This window comes from Macaca fascicularis, chromosome 19, assembly GCF_037993035.2.
Source record: "Macaca fascicularis isolate 582-1 chromosome 19, T2T-MFA8v1.1".
NCBI classification, from domain to species: domain Eukaryota; kingdom Metazoa; phylum Chordata; class Mammalia; order Primates; family Cercopithecidae; genus Macaca; species Macaca fascicularis.
In genome coordinates this window covers 24044009-24061561 of record NC_088393.1, presented here as the reverse complement: position 1 = coordinate 24061561, position 17553 = coordinate 24044009, and the positions used below count along the sequence as shown (strand labels likewise).

General features: G+C 38.9%; 1 protein-coding gene across 4 annotated transcripts in view; it reads left to right on the top strand.

The window, feature by feature from the left end:
• The window catches only part of ZNF91 (zinc finger protein 91), a 61458-nt gene extending 44461 nt beyond the window's left edge, over window positions 1-16997 (top strand). For 2 of the 4 annotated variants that reach the window (XR_001486944.4, XR_012428104.1), the window contains one exon: window positions 4216-16997. The gene's annotated coding sequence lies outside the window, so the exon portion shown is untranslated. Of the gene's footprint in view, window positions 1-1000 lie in introns of all 4 variants that reach the window. The other 2 variants (XR_001486945.4, XR_010583560.2) reach the window with 2 other exon arrangements.
• The last annotated feature ends 556 nt before the right edge of the window (window positions 16998-17553 follow it).

The following is a 17553-nucleotide window of genomic DNA, read 5'->3' as shown; positions in this document are numbered from 1 at the left end:
GAGAGAAATTTTACAGCTGGGCCTCCGGGGATGCCATCACATATATTGGTAGGACCATCATGGCAACCCCGAGCCACAAAACCAACAAGTTTTTATTAGGGATTTCAAAAGGCGGGGGGGTACGAATAGGGAGTGGGTCACAGAGATCACATGCTTCAAAGGGCAGTAAAAGATCACAAGGCAAAAGGGGAGAGCAGGATCACAAGGCAAGGGCAAAATTGGAATTACTGATGAGGGTCCATGTCCCATTGGGCATGCATTGTCTTGATAAACATTTTAACAGGAAACAGAGTTCACAAGCAGATAACCAGTCTGACTAGAATTCACCAGGCTGGAATTTCCCAATCCAAGCAAGTCTGAGGGCATTGCAGGAGACCAGGGCATATTTCTTCCCTTCTCTCGACCACATAAGACAGACACTCCCAGAGCGGTCGTCTATAGGCCTACCCCTGGGAATACATTCCTTCCCCAGGGTTATCAATTATTAATATTCCTTGCTGGGAAAAGAAATCAGTGATATTTCCCCTATTCACATGTCCTTCCATTGGCTCTCTGTGAGAAGAAAACTATGACTGTATTCTGCCCAACCCCGCAGGCAGTCAGACCTTATGGTTATCTTTCCTTGTTCCCTGAAAATTGCCGTTATTCTGTTCTTTCTCAGAGTGCCCTGATTTCATATTGTTCAACCACCCATGTTTTACAATCAGATCTCATTTGTAAAACGCACGTTTTACAAACAATTGTACAGTTAATGCAATCATCACAGGGTCTTGAGGCAACATACATCCTCAGCTTATGAAGATGATAGGATTAAGAGATTAAAGACAGGCATAGGAAATTATAAGAGTATTGATTGGGGAAGTGATAAATGTTCATGAAATCTTCACAATTTATATTCAGAGATTGCAATAAAGACAGGCATAAGAAATTATAAAAGTATTAATTTTGGGAACTAGTAATTGTCCATGAAATCTTCACAATTTATGTTCTTCTGCCACAGCTTCAGCCAGTCCCTGACTTCCTGCAACATTCAGCCAAACATAATTTCAAAGGGACTATAAAGACTGTGCCTTTGGTGTTGTGCAGAATCTCATGAGGGCAAAAGGGAGATTTTTTTGTCCACCACTGGAGGGTTTCTAGAGCCAGCTTGGTGAGTTGGGCTTTAACAACAGAGATAATTTTTTTCAACTTTGCCTGAAGATTGAGAACTGTAGGGTGTGTGGAGAACTCATTTTATAAGTAAGGATATAGAGACACCTTGGGTACTTTGTCTGAGGAAGGCAGGCCCATTATCAGACTGGATGAATGTTGGTAGTCCAAAATGGAGAATTATGTGCATGTTGAGAGTTTGTGTGATGACATTTGCATCTTCTGAAGTTGTTGGGAAAGCTACTCACCTGGAGAAAGTACAGACAAAGGCTAGAAGATTGCAGAGCTGTTTATCGGGCAGCATGTGAGTAAAGTCTACTTGTCAGTCTTGCCTGGGTACCTGGCCCTGGGCTTAGTGAGTGGGAAAAGGTGGTGGCCACAGGCAGCTGTGGGATGATACTGATTGGCAGATAGAGCAGGACTGGGTAATCTCTCAAACATGGCTGGAAAGGTGAAGACTAGTGAGGATAGGGTGGAGAAGTTGCAGGAGAGGTTTGTAATTGACATGGAAAGAGTTGTGGAGGCTTTGGAGGATAGAGATTGTGAAGAAGAATGAAGCGCCTTTCCTTGACATACAATGTTCCTTGGTTTTGAAGGTTTGGGGCTTGGTAGTCCCCCTTTTCTTCTGGGGAGTAAAGAGGAGAGAACGAAGACAGGCACAGAAAGTGGCCTTGCACAGGTTGTAGGGCTACTTGTTTGGCTTCTCTGTCTGCTAGATTTCTGGCTGATATAGGATTGTCTGGCATTTAGTGGCCCCTGCAATAAATGATGGCAGCTTTCTACAGGAGTCTAGTGGCTTGAAGGAGCTTGCTGATGAGAGTCATTTATGACAGGAGTGTTTTTTGTTGTTGTTGTTGTTTGTTTGTTTGTTTGTTTTTTGCAGTTAGGAAACCCTGTTCTTTGCAGATGGATGAATGTGAGTGCACTATGTGGAAAGCATAATGAAAATTTGAATATATGTTGATCTGTTGTCTGACTGCTAGAGTGAGAGCTCGAATGAGGGTGATGAGTTCAGCTTTTTGGGAGGTGGTACCTAGGAAGAGTGGATTAGTTTGAATAGTGTGTGTGTGGGGGGTGACAATATAGCATAGCCAGCATGCCGGCATCCTTGATGTAGGAAGGAGCTGCCATCTACAAACCAAGTAAAGAAGGCATCTGGAAGGGGTTGCTCTGTTAGGTTTGGAAAAGCTATAAGAAAGGTTTGAACATGTTGACACAGAAGTGTATAGGATCTTGGACAGTGGTAGCTTCAGGTAAGAGCATGGCCAAGTTTAGACGGGAGCTGGTTAGCATGGTGATGTGTGGAGTTTCTATGAATAGAGCATACAGTTAGAGGAGCCATGGGGGAGAGATGAAACCTAGTACACTGTGGTGAGCTAGCATGTCTTTGACATTATGGGTTGAATAAACTGTTAAGTTGGCTTGGAGAGATAGTTTTAGGCTTTCAAGGGTGAGGACAGCAGCTGCTGCCAATGTTCAGAGGCAGGCAGGCCATCCTAGAACTGTGGCTTCAAACCATTTAGAGAGGTAGGCAACAACCTGGAGGGTGGGTCTCTTAGACTAGGTTAGAACACCTACTGCAACTCCACACCATTCATCGGTATATAGAGAGAAAGGTTTAGTGGTTCCTTCTGGGCTAGCTGGGTCTAGGTTGGTATACTTTTTCATGGTGTCAGTTAAACAAGAGAGAAAAAGGGCTGGGTTTTCGTTATGACCTTGGGTGATTTCTGAAAGTTTTTCATAGTTTACCACTTTATGGGCACCCTTTTTGAGTCCTGCAAGGAGACACACAATCATGTTGTCTCGATGGTGGCATCCAGGGACCATGTCTTGATAATCCCAGTGGGGGTCCTCGTTGGGAACCGCCTCTGCACCAGTAGGCTGTGCAGGAGCCTGGTTATGAATTGTATTGGCATGCACCTGAGCTAGGGTCCATATACGGTCCTGGTCTTCTGCGGAGAGGGTGGCAGAGAGGATAATGTAGAGGTCATGCCAAGTTAGTTCATAACACTGGGTGAAATACTGAAGCTCTCCAATATAAGAGGTAGGGTCTTCTGAAAATGAACTGAGTCTTTTTGTTAATTTGAGAGAGATCAGTGAGGGAGAAGGGAACATGAACTCTAACAGTATGTTCAGTTTCTGCTACTTCCTGAAGGGGGCACTGTAGCACCAGCACTGAAGTAAGGATGGGGCATGAGCCAAAGATGGTGCCTGAGCAAGTATGGATGGGAGAGAAGGAGGAACATGGAAGTGGTTCCTGCTGAGGGTTTGAATGGGGAAGGGGGGTTGAGTTAACAGGCAGGGGAGGATAGGTAGGAGTATAAGGTGGTGGGATGGGTTTACAAGCCTCAGGAGAGGGTGGTGGGGGAGGTTAATGGGTACAGGCAATACTGGAATTGTCATGAGGAGGGGACGATGTAGGAAAAGAAGTGGATACTGCTGACTAGGAATATGGTGGCTGGGAATATGGCCACTGAGAAGATGGGGACTGAGAAGATCGTGGCTGAGAAGATAAAGAAGAGGCTTGGAGGTGAAAGAAGATGGTTGAGAGGGAGAGGTAGGGGCTGAGACAGGTGGATGGCAGTCTGCTGGATCCAAAGAAGAGGTAGGGTCGGGAGGAGGAAGGCGATCAGGGCGGCGAGAATAGAGGAGGAGGATTTGAACAGGTGAGCAAGAACTGCAGAGATTGGGTTGTGATCTGAGTGCAAAAAATGCCTGGATATAAGGAATTTCTCCTCATTTTTCCAGCCATCAGCAATAATTGATTAAGTCAGTTAAAATTGTAAAGTCCAGTGTTCCATTTGCGGGCCATTTGGACCCATTATCCAATTCGTATTGTGTCCAGATTGAATTGCAAAACAAGACAAGGCACGGATATCTTGCCTGAGGCCTAAGGTTTGTAGGTTTTTTATGAGGCAGCCTTCAAGGCTGTACTTTGGAATAGAAAACTTGGAATTTCGCGTAACAGGGTTAGGCTAGAGAGAACAGGGAAAAGGGTACTGTCCTGGGCAGCTGGAGGGAGACGATAAAAGGAGTGATTGTCACTACTACCTTTTTTGTTCCCAGGACGGGATGGAATGGCTTAGAGGCATCCCCCTAAGACCAGATGATCAGCAAATGCCTGGCACATGCCAGAGCCTTCTTGGACCAACGTTGGATTTTTGGACCGGAGAAACCAAGAGAGGCTGTGTTGATTTTTCCCTGTTAACTGGGCTCGCAGGACACTTACTGGTAGGTGAGATCAGTGACCAAGGGGCATGCACAGAGAGGCGACTGGAGGCTGAGGAGCTTCGTTTGTCCAGCTGCCATACCCAGATGGCCTCCCTCTCCATCTTCGGGGGTATGTGTCTTCCAGCCATTTCTTCCTGCTTCTGCTGTCTTGCTGACTCAATCTGCTGGTGCAGGTGGCTTTGTGCCTTGGGATTAAGCCTGTGGAAGGTGGAGTTATTCATTCCCTTAAGCTTTCGAGAGAATCTTTCAGGGATATAAAACATTCTTATTAGGGTTGCTGCTGGGTCCTCAGATATCAGTGAGGGAGAAAAGTGCACCGTTTAGGTTCCATCTGAATGCTTCATCAGCTCTCTGAAGAACATAATTTTAAAATTCCAACTGGAAAAGAATGGAATTAATAGCCTGGAATAATTTAGAAAGATATGTATGTAAAGGAATTAATTCAAAGAAATGTGCCTTCTAGAATGCTGAAGAGATATTAAATAGACTACTAGAAATTACAAAACATGGGCATCATATGTGGCTTGAACTTTGCATCAAACATGTTTTTCAAGATTAGATTCAGATTATAATTTATGTTTTTTGTCGGGCGTGGTGACTCACGTCTGTAATCCCAGCACTTTGGGAGGCCCAGGCGGGTGGATCACGAGGTCAGGAGATTGAGACCATCCTGGCCAATATGGTGAAACCTCGTCTCTACTAAAAATACAAAAAATTAGTCAGGCATGTTGGCGGGCATCAGTAGTCCCAGCTACTCAGGAGGCTGAGGTAGAAGAATGATGTGAACCTGGGAGGCAGAGCTTGCAGTGAGCCAGGATCACGCCACTGCACTCCAGCCTGGGTGACAGAGTGAGAGACTCCATCTTAAAATAAATAAATAAATACATAAAATAATAATTTATGGTTTTTGGCCAGTAATCTCACAGAAGTCATGTTGCATCCTCCTATATGTATCAGCACCCGATGCCAATCTGTCCAATTCATTTTATTCACTTGGTTAACGTGTTTTCTGAAGGAATTCGTCACTTTAAGATTACTTTCTAAAAACTGTATTATTAACAGGTATTTTGGAGAGATTTTCTGACTAATGTACATAAACAATCACATTTAATCTGAAAGCTCTCCAGTCATGCCAAGTGTCAGGTTGCAGCCCAAGCTGAGGTCTGACATAAGTCAGTGGGCGAGTGGTGGGTTGCTGGAAAAACACTCAAGGAATTGTAGGCAGTTTTGATATGGCTTTATTATCTCTCTGGGCAGAAGCCTGGACATGAGCCATATGTACAGGATCAGCAGTTTTACTCTCTCTCTTCCCCTCCTATCCACCTGTCTGTGTACTCCTTACACAGAGTAGCGGCTCAGAGCCAAGTATGAGCTTATGTAACTAGGTTACATAATGAGAATTGTGCACCTGCACTCAAACTCACTGAGTAATACTGAGCCAGATGTTTACCTCAGCTTATTCTTGACCACAGCACATCCATTTTTCTTACATCCCTTTTCTTAATAGTTTCTCTTGTCTATATCTTGCTTTGGAAAATGAAGGCTGTCATCTTCGTTCACTGCTCATATACATGGGGATAAAACCCAGGTTCTATCACTAGATGTTTTACAAAGTATTTTCCTTAAGTTAGAATCATTTATGTCATTTGTGAGTTTGTTAGCAAATCAGTAACTGAGATCTCGTCCCAGACCTCTTGAATTAGAATCCATATTTTAACAAAATCTGCAGTTCATTGATGTATGCATTAAAATTTGAGAGGTACCTTCTAACTTACTGTGACTTCTCCATATGAGAACTAGACAGAACTTACTGTGTATAATGTAAATATGGCACTCAAAACTGTATATGCTTGTGTTTATGCCATAAATTTTATGCTGTATTATTTAGAAAACTATAGTACCTACATTGGTTTGTGGATCTTTTTTCATTTTATTTCCTCAGAATACAAAACCACATTAGAGAATCTTTCTCTATTTAACAATATTTTATGGGATAATTCCAGTCTCTCATGTAAAACAGAGGCAGCTCTCGTAACTCTCAAACACCTAGAGTAAAATTAACAGTACTACCCATGGCCATTTGCTAAATATGTGTGGGTGTTTTGGTTTTCTTAGGAAATGTTAACATTCAAGGCTTTGGCCATAGAATTCTCTCAGGAGGAGTGGGTATGTCTGAATCCTGCTCATTGAAATTTGTATAGAGATGCAAAGTTAGAGAACTACAGAAACCTGGTCTCTTGGTGAGAATAAATATCCCCCAGATTTTCTAATATACCATAAGGCTTCTATTTTCTCCTTCTGTGGAATGATTTTGGGAGGTTTTGCTCTGCATACATTATTTTTAGATTAATACTTTTAAGAAAAACTTGAAGGTTTATTGGAATAGATAAGAAAATTTTCAAGATGTTTTATATTAACAGGAACCTTCCCCTTTCTTGAGCTAATATGTATCCTTCACTCTAGATTAATGATAATTCTAGAAATTCAGTGGCATTAAACATTGTTGTACAAATGTTAAAATCCAATATCCAGCACTAATTTTAAATTCAATAGTATTGGATAGTACAGCTAAGGACCCAGAAATGTCACATATGTTTTAAATATTCAAAAGTTTCTGTCAGAAAACAGTATTTTGGAATTAAATTTCTAGAATCTTTCATTATATTCTCTCCTCTCTACTGAAGATAGTACTAGGTTGGTAACTGGAGAATCCCAGAAAGTCATGCTAATTTTTCTAACAAAACAGACCTTGTTGTCTGTAACTCTGATCTGATCTACTGCTTTGAGCAAATAAAAGCCCTGGAATGTGAAGAGACATGAGACAGTAGTCAAATACTCAGGTAGGTAAGCATGAATGAAGCAGATAACAGAGATGAGGGGTACAACGGTCAAAAAGAATTCCAGACCTTAAAATGTGGTATAGAATGCTTTGCTTCAATAGAAAGGTTTCCTAAAAAGCCATTTTTATTTCTCTAGCTCTCAAATAGGAGCATCTTTTGTCCCATACCCTTAAATTCTCTAAGGACTCTACTTCCTATTTAGTGATTTTCCTTAGAGGGTACTGTGACAGCTAAAGTCCTCTTTATGGCTTATAAGGTACTGTATGATATGCCTGCTCTTCCATTGTTTCGGGGGAATATAAGAATATTTCTGAGTATTTTTGAGGAACTGCATGTTAGATCATTTCTTAAGTGTTCTTTTCCCATCATGTCTGAAATGTGTGAGAGCAGTGGTGATATTAAGATTTGTTTCAGAAATCTCAGGAACATGAATGACAGATGTTACTTATTTCTCTATTTTTTCTTTTTGATATTAACAATCCTAACAGATTTGAAGTGATAACTCATCGTTTTCATTTGCAGTTTCCTGTTGGTAGGTGATATGGAGCACTTTTTTATATATCTGTTGGTCATTGTATATAAATCTATACAAATATTTTCAAATATACAAATATATACAAATAATCATTTCTAGTGATCTTTTGTATTACTGTTGTATCCATTGTAATGTCTGTTCTTTCATTTCTGATTTTGTTTATTTAGATTTCTATTCTGTTTGTGGTTAATCTAGCTAACAATTTACCAGTTTTGTCTTTTTGAAAAACCAACTCTTTATTCTGTTGATTATTTTTATTGTTTTTGGACTTAATGTCAGTTGGTTCTGTTCTGATTTTTATTTATTTCTTCTAACTTGGAATTTGATTTGTTATTAATTTTCTGGTTATTTTTGGGAAATATTTTTGGCAAAATATTTTTTCAGTCTTTTGACTGTTTTTTAGTTGGATTATCATTGTTATCATTATACTTGCCTTTGCTTTGAATTTTCTATATATTTTGAATATTAAGCTTTTCTGGTATATACAGTTTGTTATTGTGAGCATGCTGCAATAAATGTGCAAGTATAGGTATCATTTTCATATAATAAACTATTTTTCTTTGGGTAGATACCTAGTGATGAGATTTCTGAATCAAATGATAGTTCTGACCAGGCATGGTAGCTCACACCTGTAATCCCAGCACTTTGGGAGGTGGAGGCAGGCAGATCACGAGGTCAGGAGTTCAACACCAGCCTGACCGATATGGTGAAACCACGTCTCTACTAAAAATACAAAAGTTAGCCAGGTGTGGTGGCTCTCACCTGCAGCCCCAACTCCTCAGGAGGCTGACACAGAAGAAGTACTTGAACCTGGGAGTCAGTGGTTGCAGTGAACTGAGATCATACCACTGCACTTCAGCCTGGGCAACTAAGACTCCGTCTCAGAAAATAAAACAAAAATGGTAGTTTTATTTTTAGTTGAGATTGAGCATTTTTTTTCATATGTGTGTTGGCTATTTGTATGTCTTTATTGAAAAATGGTTAGTAATGTTATTTGCTCAATTTTCAATAGAATTCTTTGTTTATTATTATTGTAATATTTTTGAGTTGAGTTATTTGTAAATTCTGAATATTAGTTCCATGTTGGCACATAGTTTGCAAATATTTTCTTTTATTCTGTAGATTGCCTATTTATCCTGTTGATTTTTTTCTGCGCCAAAACTTTTAGTTTGATTTCCATTTGTCTATTTTATATAATAATAATATGATAAATAATATAATAGTTTTCTTTGTTGTGTCCTTGGCTAGTTTTGGTATCAGGGTGATACTGACCTCTGAGTGACTTAGGAAGAATTTTATTATCCTCAATTTTTGGTAAGAGTTTCAGGAGGATTATTATTCTTTGTACACTTGGTAGAATTTTGCTGTGCATTTATCTAGTCCTGAGCTTTTCTTTGTCAAGACATTTTTTTATTGTCGACTCAATCATGCTACTCATTATTGGTTTGTTCAGGTACTCTATTTCTTCCTGACTCTATCTTGGGAGGTTGTTTCCATGAATTTATTCATTCTTTCTAGGTTTTCAGGTTTGTGAGTGTCTGTCTAGTTGTTTAAAATCGTTTCTAGTGATCTTTTATATTACTGTTGTATCCACTGTAATGTTTGTTCTTTCATTTCTGATTTTGTTTATTTAGATTTCTATTCTGTTTGTGGTTAATCTAGCTAGCAATTTACCAATTTTGTCTTTTTGAGAAACCAACTCTTTATTCTGTTGATCATTTTTATTGTTTTTGGACTTCATGTCATTTGGTTCTGTTCTGATTTTTGTTATTTCTTCTTCTAACTTAGAATTTGATTTGTTACTAATTTTCTAGTTACTTGAAGTGTGATGTCAGGTCCTTAATATGTAAGCTTTCTATTTTTTTGATGCAGGTCTTTAGGCTATGAACTTCCCTCTTAGTACTATATTTGATGTATCTCACAGGTTTTATTATATTGTGTTTCTATTTCCATCTTTTTTCCCACAAATTTTTAACTTTCATCTTAAAATTTTTTTTGTTTGTTTTGAGATGGTGTTTACTCTGTCACCCAGGCTGGAGTGTAGTGGCACAGTCTTGGCTCGCTGCAACTTCTGCCTTCCAGGCTGAAACGATCATTTTATATTAGCCTCCTGAGTAGCTAGGACAATAAGTGTACACCACCACACCTAGCTATTTTTTCATATTTCTTTTTTTTTGTAGAGATGGGGTTTTGCCATGTTGCTCAGGCGAGTCTCAAACTTCTTACCTCAGGTGGTCCACCTATCTCAGCCTCCCAGAGTGCTGGGATTACAGGTGTGAGCCACCACCCCTGGTCAGCCATCTTAATTACTTCATTTACACAGTCACTGTTGAGTAGTATTTTGTTTAAATTCTTTGTAAATTTATACTTTCTGAAATTTTTCTTGATATTGATTTGTAGTTTTATTCTATTGTGGTCTAAGTAGGTAGTTGATATAACTTTGATTTTTGGGGATACTTTGTTGATTTGCCAAATTTCCTCTGAATGGTCTCTCAAATGTGAGTAGAATGTTTAATTTCTCCACTATTATTGTATTACTGTCTATCTCTTTGTATAGATTTATTAATATTTCTTTTTAAAATCTGGGTGCCATGATGTTTGGAGCGTATACATTTAGAATTATTATATCTTTTGGCTGAAATGATTTATTTATTATTGGATGATGATCTTCTTTATCCTTTGTGTTACAGCTTTTTATTTAAAGCCTGTTTTATTTGATGTAAGTATAGATATTTCTGTTTACTTTTGGTTTCTGTTTGTGTTAATATATTTCCCCCCATTCACCTTTAATCTGTATGTTTCTTACAAGTAAGCTGAGATTTTTGTAGGCAACATAGAGTTGGATTATTTTTTCTTACTCATTTCATAAATCTTTTTTTTTTTTTTTTTTTTTTTTTTTTTGAGATGCAGTCTTGCTGCATTGCCAAGCTGGAGTGCAGTAGCACAATCTCATCCCACTGCTCACTGCAACCTCCACCTCCCCTATTCAAGTGATCTCCTTTCTCAGCCTCCTGAGTAGCTGGGACTACAGGCGCACAGCACCATGCCCAGCTAATTTTTGTATTTTCAGTAGAGATGAGGTTTCACCATATTCGCCAGGCTGGTCTTTATCTCTTGACCTCATAATCCACCCACCTTGCCCTCCCAAAGTGCTGGGACTATAAGCATGAGCCACCGCACGCAACCAAATCTATACATTTCAATGAAGTATTTATTTATATTCAAGGTAAATATTAGTATGTCAGGTTTTGTTAGTATCATAATGTTAATTATTTTCTTGTTTTATTTTTTATTTTTATCTTTGTAGTTTAATAAAATTCTGTCATGTTGTGATTTGATTTATTTCACTTTCTGTTTTTTGTAAGACCTGTTAGTTTTATACTTTTATATGTTTTAATAATGGTGAATATCAGTCTTTTGTTTTTATATTAGAATTTTTTTTAACATCTTTCATAGGCCCAGTCTAGTGGTAATTAGTTTCCTCAGCATTTATTTCTCAGGGTAAGCCTTTATGTTCTTCACTTGTGACGGTTGTTCTAGCTTGATGTAAAGTTTTTGGTTGGCAGTTTTTTTTTTTCAATACTCTAAAAGTGCCATCCCATTTTCTTCTGGCCAGTAGAGTTTCTGCTGAGAAGTCTGCTTTTAATCTAATGTGATTTTCTTTATAAATGACTAGATGCTTTTTTTTTTTTTTTTTTTTTTGCTTATTTTAGAATTACTTCCTTCACTTTGACTTTAGATACTCTGATTATCATGTGCCATGATGATGTCTGTTTTGCAATATATTGTGTTTGTATTTTGTTGTATTTTGTTTGCTGAGTTTCCTGTATGTGTATGTCTAATTCAGTTGCTAGAGTTGGGAAGTTTTCATCAATTGTTTTCTTAAATAGGTTTTCTTTTTTTTTTCTTTTTTTATTTTTACTTTTTTTTAAATTATTATACTTTAAGTTCTAGGGTACATGTGCACAACGTGCAAGTTTGTTACATATGTATACTTGTGCCATGTTGGTGTGCTGCACCCATCAACTCGTCAGCACCCATCAACTCCTCAGGGTTTTCTAAACTTTTTGATGTTTTTTCTTTCTCAGAAAAACTGATAATTTTGAAGTTTAGTCACTTTATGTGGTCAGAAACACCTCAAAGTCTTTGTTCATTCTTTTTTATTCTTTTCTCCTTATTTTTGTCTGACTATATTATTTTAAAAGACCTGTTTAAAGGTTTGAAAATTCTTTTTATGTTTGTTTCAGTCTGTTATTGAATCTTTCAGTGTATTTTCTTTTTCCTTCAATAAATCAGTTCCATAATTTTTGTTTCAGTTTCTATTAAAAGATACCTATCTCCTTGGAACATTTCCCATTCATACTCTACATTTATTTATTTATTGTTGTATTGGTTTTCAGATTTCTCTTGTGTCTCTTTGAACTTCTTTAAAATCTATGCTTTGAAGTCTTTTAAAACTTTTAAAGTCATTTAAATGAAATTATTTTTCTTCTTAGAGTGCTGGAGAATTATTATGCTCCTTTGAAAGTGTCATAAACCTTGGTTTTCTGTGTTTCCTGTGTCTTTACGTGTCTTTATATTGATTTCTGCACATCTGAAGAAACAGTTGTTTCATTTTATTTTTGAATTTACATTCATTGGAGGAATTTTTTTTTTGAAGTTATTACCATAATGTTTATTATGTAGAGCCATTTGGCTTTACTTTTGGGTTTGTGCAATGGGAAAGACTCTGTATAAGTTTCTTCAGTATAAAGAAATATATATATACACACACACACACGTCTGTTTGTGTGTGTGTGTGTATATATATATAAAACAAATGTTTTATTGACTTAGGGGTCATCTTTTCTGTTTGGTTGATTTTTAATTCTAAGTCTCAGAAAACAATACATTTACCTTTGGTGTATTGGTCATTGAGGACCAGCACACCTGACATGAAAGGGTGAGAAGGTAGGGTGGGGGTGGATGCTGAGAAATTACTTAATAGCTATGATGAACATTATTCGAATGATGGATACCATAAACGCCCTGACTTCACCACTATGCAATCTATGCATGTAACTAAATTATGCTTGTACCCAACACATTTGTATAAATAAATTAAAATCAACCACTAGTTAGAGCTTGCTATCTTGCTTATTCATACATACAAATACATTATAAATGTTTCCCATGACATTAACTATTATTGATACAGGAGTTAAAAATAATTATTTAGGCCAATAGTGAGTGAGGGCAAAAAAAAGTCCTTGGTAAAGTTTTCCTTTTAATAAAAAGCCCACAAATTTTATAAATAAAAAGCCCACAAAAAAGCTGCTCTTCTGTTTAACAAAGAGCAGCCTGTAAGATTGAGCTGCAGACATAGAAAAGCAAGCTGTAAGCTTGCATGAATAAATGCCGGCACCTTTGCCAATAGGAAAAGGAGCTACCTGGAAACTACACATGTTCAAAATGGTGGCTCCATCTTCCCTTTTCTTTGTAAACCACATGTAGAGTAAGAAGCAGGCAACATAGTGCTGGCAAACGCTCCGTTTGCATAATCAAAGATTAGGGTGGGGAAGCCAGCTTCCTTGTGAGCTGTGTAAACATCCGTAACTGATCCAGCCAATCTTTGGCCCTATGTAAATCAGACACTGCCTCTTGAAGGCAGTCTGTAAAATCCAATGCACTTCTCTGCAAGCTGGAAGTCCCACTCTTTCTCAGGAGAAAGAGCTATTCTCCTTTCTCTTTCTTTTGCCTATTAAACGTCTGCTCCTAAACCAAGTTTTTGTGTGTCCATGTACTTGATTTCCTTGGTATGAGATGGTGAACCTCAGGTATTTACCCCAGACAAGTGATTCTACTTCATTATGTCAAAATTAATATATTAGTTAAAATTGCTATATTAAGAAATGTAGCACATTTTAAAGGCTGCTGATGCACAGTGCAAAATCTGCCAGGAGTTCAGTGGAACATGTTATTTTAAAAAATATTTTCTGGGGTTTCAAGATGGCTGAATAGGAACAGCTCCAGTCTATAGCTCCCAGCATGAGTGATGCAGAAGACAGGTGATTTCTGCATTTCCAACTGAGGTACTGGGTTCATCTCACTGAGACTTTTTGAACAGTGGGTGCAGTCCATGGAGTGTGAGCTGAAGCAGGGTGGGGCATCACCTCACCCGAGAAGCACAAGGGGTTGGGAAATTCCCTTTCCTAGGCAAGGGAAGCCCTGACAGATGGTACCTGGAAAATCAGGACACCCCCACCCTAATGCTGTACTTTTCCGACGATCTTAGCAAATGGCACACCAGGAGATTATATCATGTGCCTGGTCCTGAGGGTCCCATGCCCATGGAGCTTTGCTCACTGCTAGCACAGCAGTATGAGATCGAACTGAAAGGTGGCAGCGAGGCTGCAGGAGGGGCATGCACTATTACTGAGGCTTGACTAGATAAACAAAGTGACGGGGAAGCTTGAAATGGGTGGAGCCCACTGTAGCTCAAGGAGGACTGCCTGCCTCTGTAGACTCCACCTCTGGGGGCAGGGCATAGCTGAACAAAAGGCAGCAGAAACTTCTGCAGACTTAAACATCCCTGTCTGACAGCTTTGAAGAGAGTAGTGATTCTCTCAGCACAGAGTTGAGATCTGAAAACGGACAGACTGCCTCTTCAAGTGGCTCCCTGACCCACAAGTAGCCTAACTGGGAGACAACTCCCAGTAGGGGCGACTGACACCTCATACGGCCTGGTACCCCTCTGAGACGAAGCTTCCAGAGGAAGGATCAGGCAGCAACATTTGCTGTTCTGCAATATTTGCTGTTCTGCAGCCTCCGCTGGTGATACCCAGACAAACAGGGTCTGGAGTGGACCCCCAGCAAACTCCAACAGACCTGCAGCTGAGGGTCCTGACTATTAGAAGGAAAACTAACAAACAGAAAGGAATAGCATCAACATCAACAAAAAGGACATCCACACCAAAACCCCATCTGTAGGTCGCCATCATCAAAGACCAAAGGTAGATAAAACCACAAAGATGGGGAGAAACCAGAGCAGAAAAGCTGAAAATTCTAACAATCAGAGTGCCTCTTCTCCAAAGGAATGCAGCTCCTTGCCAGCAACAGAACACAGCTGGATGGAGAATGACTTTGACAAGTTGACAGAAGTAGGCTTCAGAAGATCGGTAATAACAAACTTCTCCGAGCTAAAGGAGGATGTGCGAATCCATTGCAAAGAAGCTAAAAACCTTGAAAAAAGATTAGATGAATGGCTAACTAGAATAAACAGCATAAAGAAGACCTTAAATGACCTGATGGAGCTGAAAACCATGGCATGAGAACTACGTGATGCACGCACAAGCTTCAGTAGCCAATTCGATCAAGTGGAAAAAAGAGTATCAGTGATTGAAGATCAAATGAATGAAATGAAGCAAGAAGAGAAATTTAGAGAAAAAAGAGTAAAAAGAAATGAACAAAGCCTCCAAGAAATATGGGTCTATGTGAAAAGACCAAATCTACATCAGATTGATGTACCTGAAAGTGAGGGGGTGAATGGAACCAAGCTGGAAAACACTCTTCAGGATACTCTCCGGGAGAATTTCCCCAACCTAGCAAGTCAGGCCAACATTCAATTTCAGGAAATACAGAGAACACCACAAAGATACTGCTCAAGAAGAGCAAGAGCAACCCCAAGACACATAATTGTCAGATTCACCAAGGTTGAAATGAAGGAAAAAATGTTAAGGGCAGCCAGAGAGAAAGGTTGGGCTACCCTCAAAGGGAAGCCCATCAGACAAACAGCGGATCTCTCAGCAGAAACTCTACAAACCAGAAGAGAGTGAGGGCCAATATTCAACATTCTTAAAGGAAAAAATTTTCAACCCAGAATTTCATATCCAGCCAAACTAAGCTTTCTAAGAGAAGGAGAAATAATGTCCTTTACAGACAAGCAAATGCTGAGAGATTTTGTCACCACTAGACCTTCCTTACAAGAGCTCCTGAAGGAAGCACTAAACATGGAAAGGAACAACAGGTACCAGCCACTGCAAAAACATGCCAAATCATAAAGACGATCAATGCTAGGAAGAAACTGCATCAACAAGCAAAATAACCAGCTAACATCATAATGGCAGGATCAAATTCACACTTAAGAATATTAACCTTAAATGTAAATGGGCTAAATGCCCCAATTAAAAGACACAGACTGTCAAATTGGATAACGAGTCAAGACCCATCAGTGTGCTGTATTCAGGAGATGCATCTCACGTGCAGAGACACACATAGGCTCACAATAAAGGGATGGAGGAAGATCTACCAAGCAAATGGAAAACAAAAAAAGCAGGGGTTGCAATCCTACTCTCGGATAAAACAGACTTTAAACCAACAAAGATCAAAAGAGTCAAAGAAGGCCATTACATAATGGTAAAGGGATCAATTCAACAAGAAGAGCTAACTATCCTAAATATATATGCACCCAATACAGGAGCACCCAGATTCATAAAGCAAGTTTTAGAGACCTACAAATAGATGTAGACTCTCACAGAATGATAAGGGGAGACTTTAACACACCACTGTCAACATCAGATAACAAGACAGAAAGTTAACAAGGATATCCAGGACTTGAACTCAGCTCTGCACCAAGTGGACCTAACAGACATCTACAGAACTCTTCACCCCAAATCAACAGAATATACATTCTTCTCAGCACCACATCACACTTATTCCAAAATTGACCACATAGTTGGAAGTAAAGCACTCCTCAGCAAATGTAAAAGAACAGAAATTATAACAAACCACAGACCACAGTGCAATCAAATTAAAACTCAGGATTAAGAAACTTACTCAGAACCTCACAACTACATGGAAACTGAACAACCTGCTCCTGAATGCTACTGGGTAAACAGTGAAATGAAGGCAGCAATAAAGATGTTGTTTGAAACCAATGAGAACAAAGACACAACATACCAGAATCTCTGGGACACATTTAAAGTAGGGTGTAGACGGAAATTTATAGCATTAAATGCCCACAAGAGAAAGCAGGAAAGATCTGAAATTGACACCCTAACATCACAATTAAAAGAACTAGAGAAGCAAGAGCAAACACATTCAAAAGCTAGCAGAAGGCAAGAAATAACTAAGATCAGAGCAGAACTGAAGGAGATAGAGACACAAAAAACCCTTCAAAAAATCAATGAATCCAGGAGCTGGTTTTTTGAAAAGATCAACAAAATTGATAGACTGCTAGGAAGACAAAGAAGAAAAGAGAAAAATCAAATAGATGCAATAAAAAATGATAAAGGGGATATCACCACTGATCCCACAGAAATACAAACTATCATCACAGAATACTATAAACACCTCTATGCAAATAAACTAGAAAATCTAGAAGAAATTGATAAATTCATGGACACATACACCCTCCGAAGTCTAAACCAGGAAGAAGTTGAATCCCTGAATAGACAAATAACAGGCTCTGAAGTTGAGGCAGTAATTAATAGCCTACCAACCAAAAAAAGTCCAAGACCAGATAAATTCACACCCAAATTCTACCAGAGGTACAAAGAGGAACTGGTATCATTCCTTCTAAAACTATTCCAATAAATAGAGAAAGAGAATCCTCCCTAGCTCATTTATGAGGCCAGCATCATCCTGATACCAAAGCCTGGCAGAGACACACACACATACACACAAAGAGAATTTTAGACAAATATCCCTGATGAATATCAATGTAAAAATCCTCAATAAAATACTAGCATATCAAATCCAGCAGCACATCAAAAAGCTTATCCACCCAGATCAAGTTGGCTTCATCCCTGGAATGCAAGG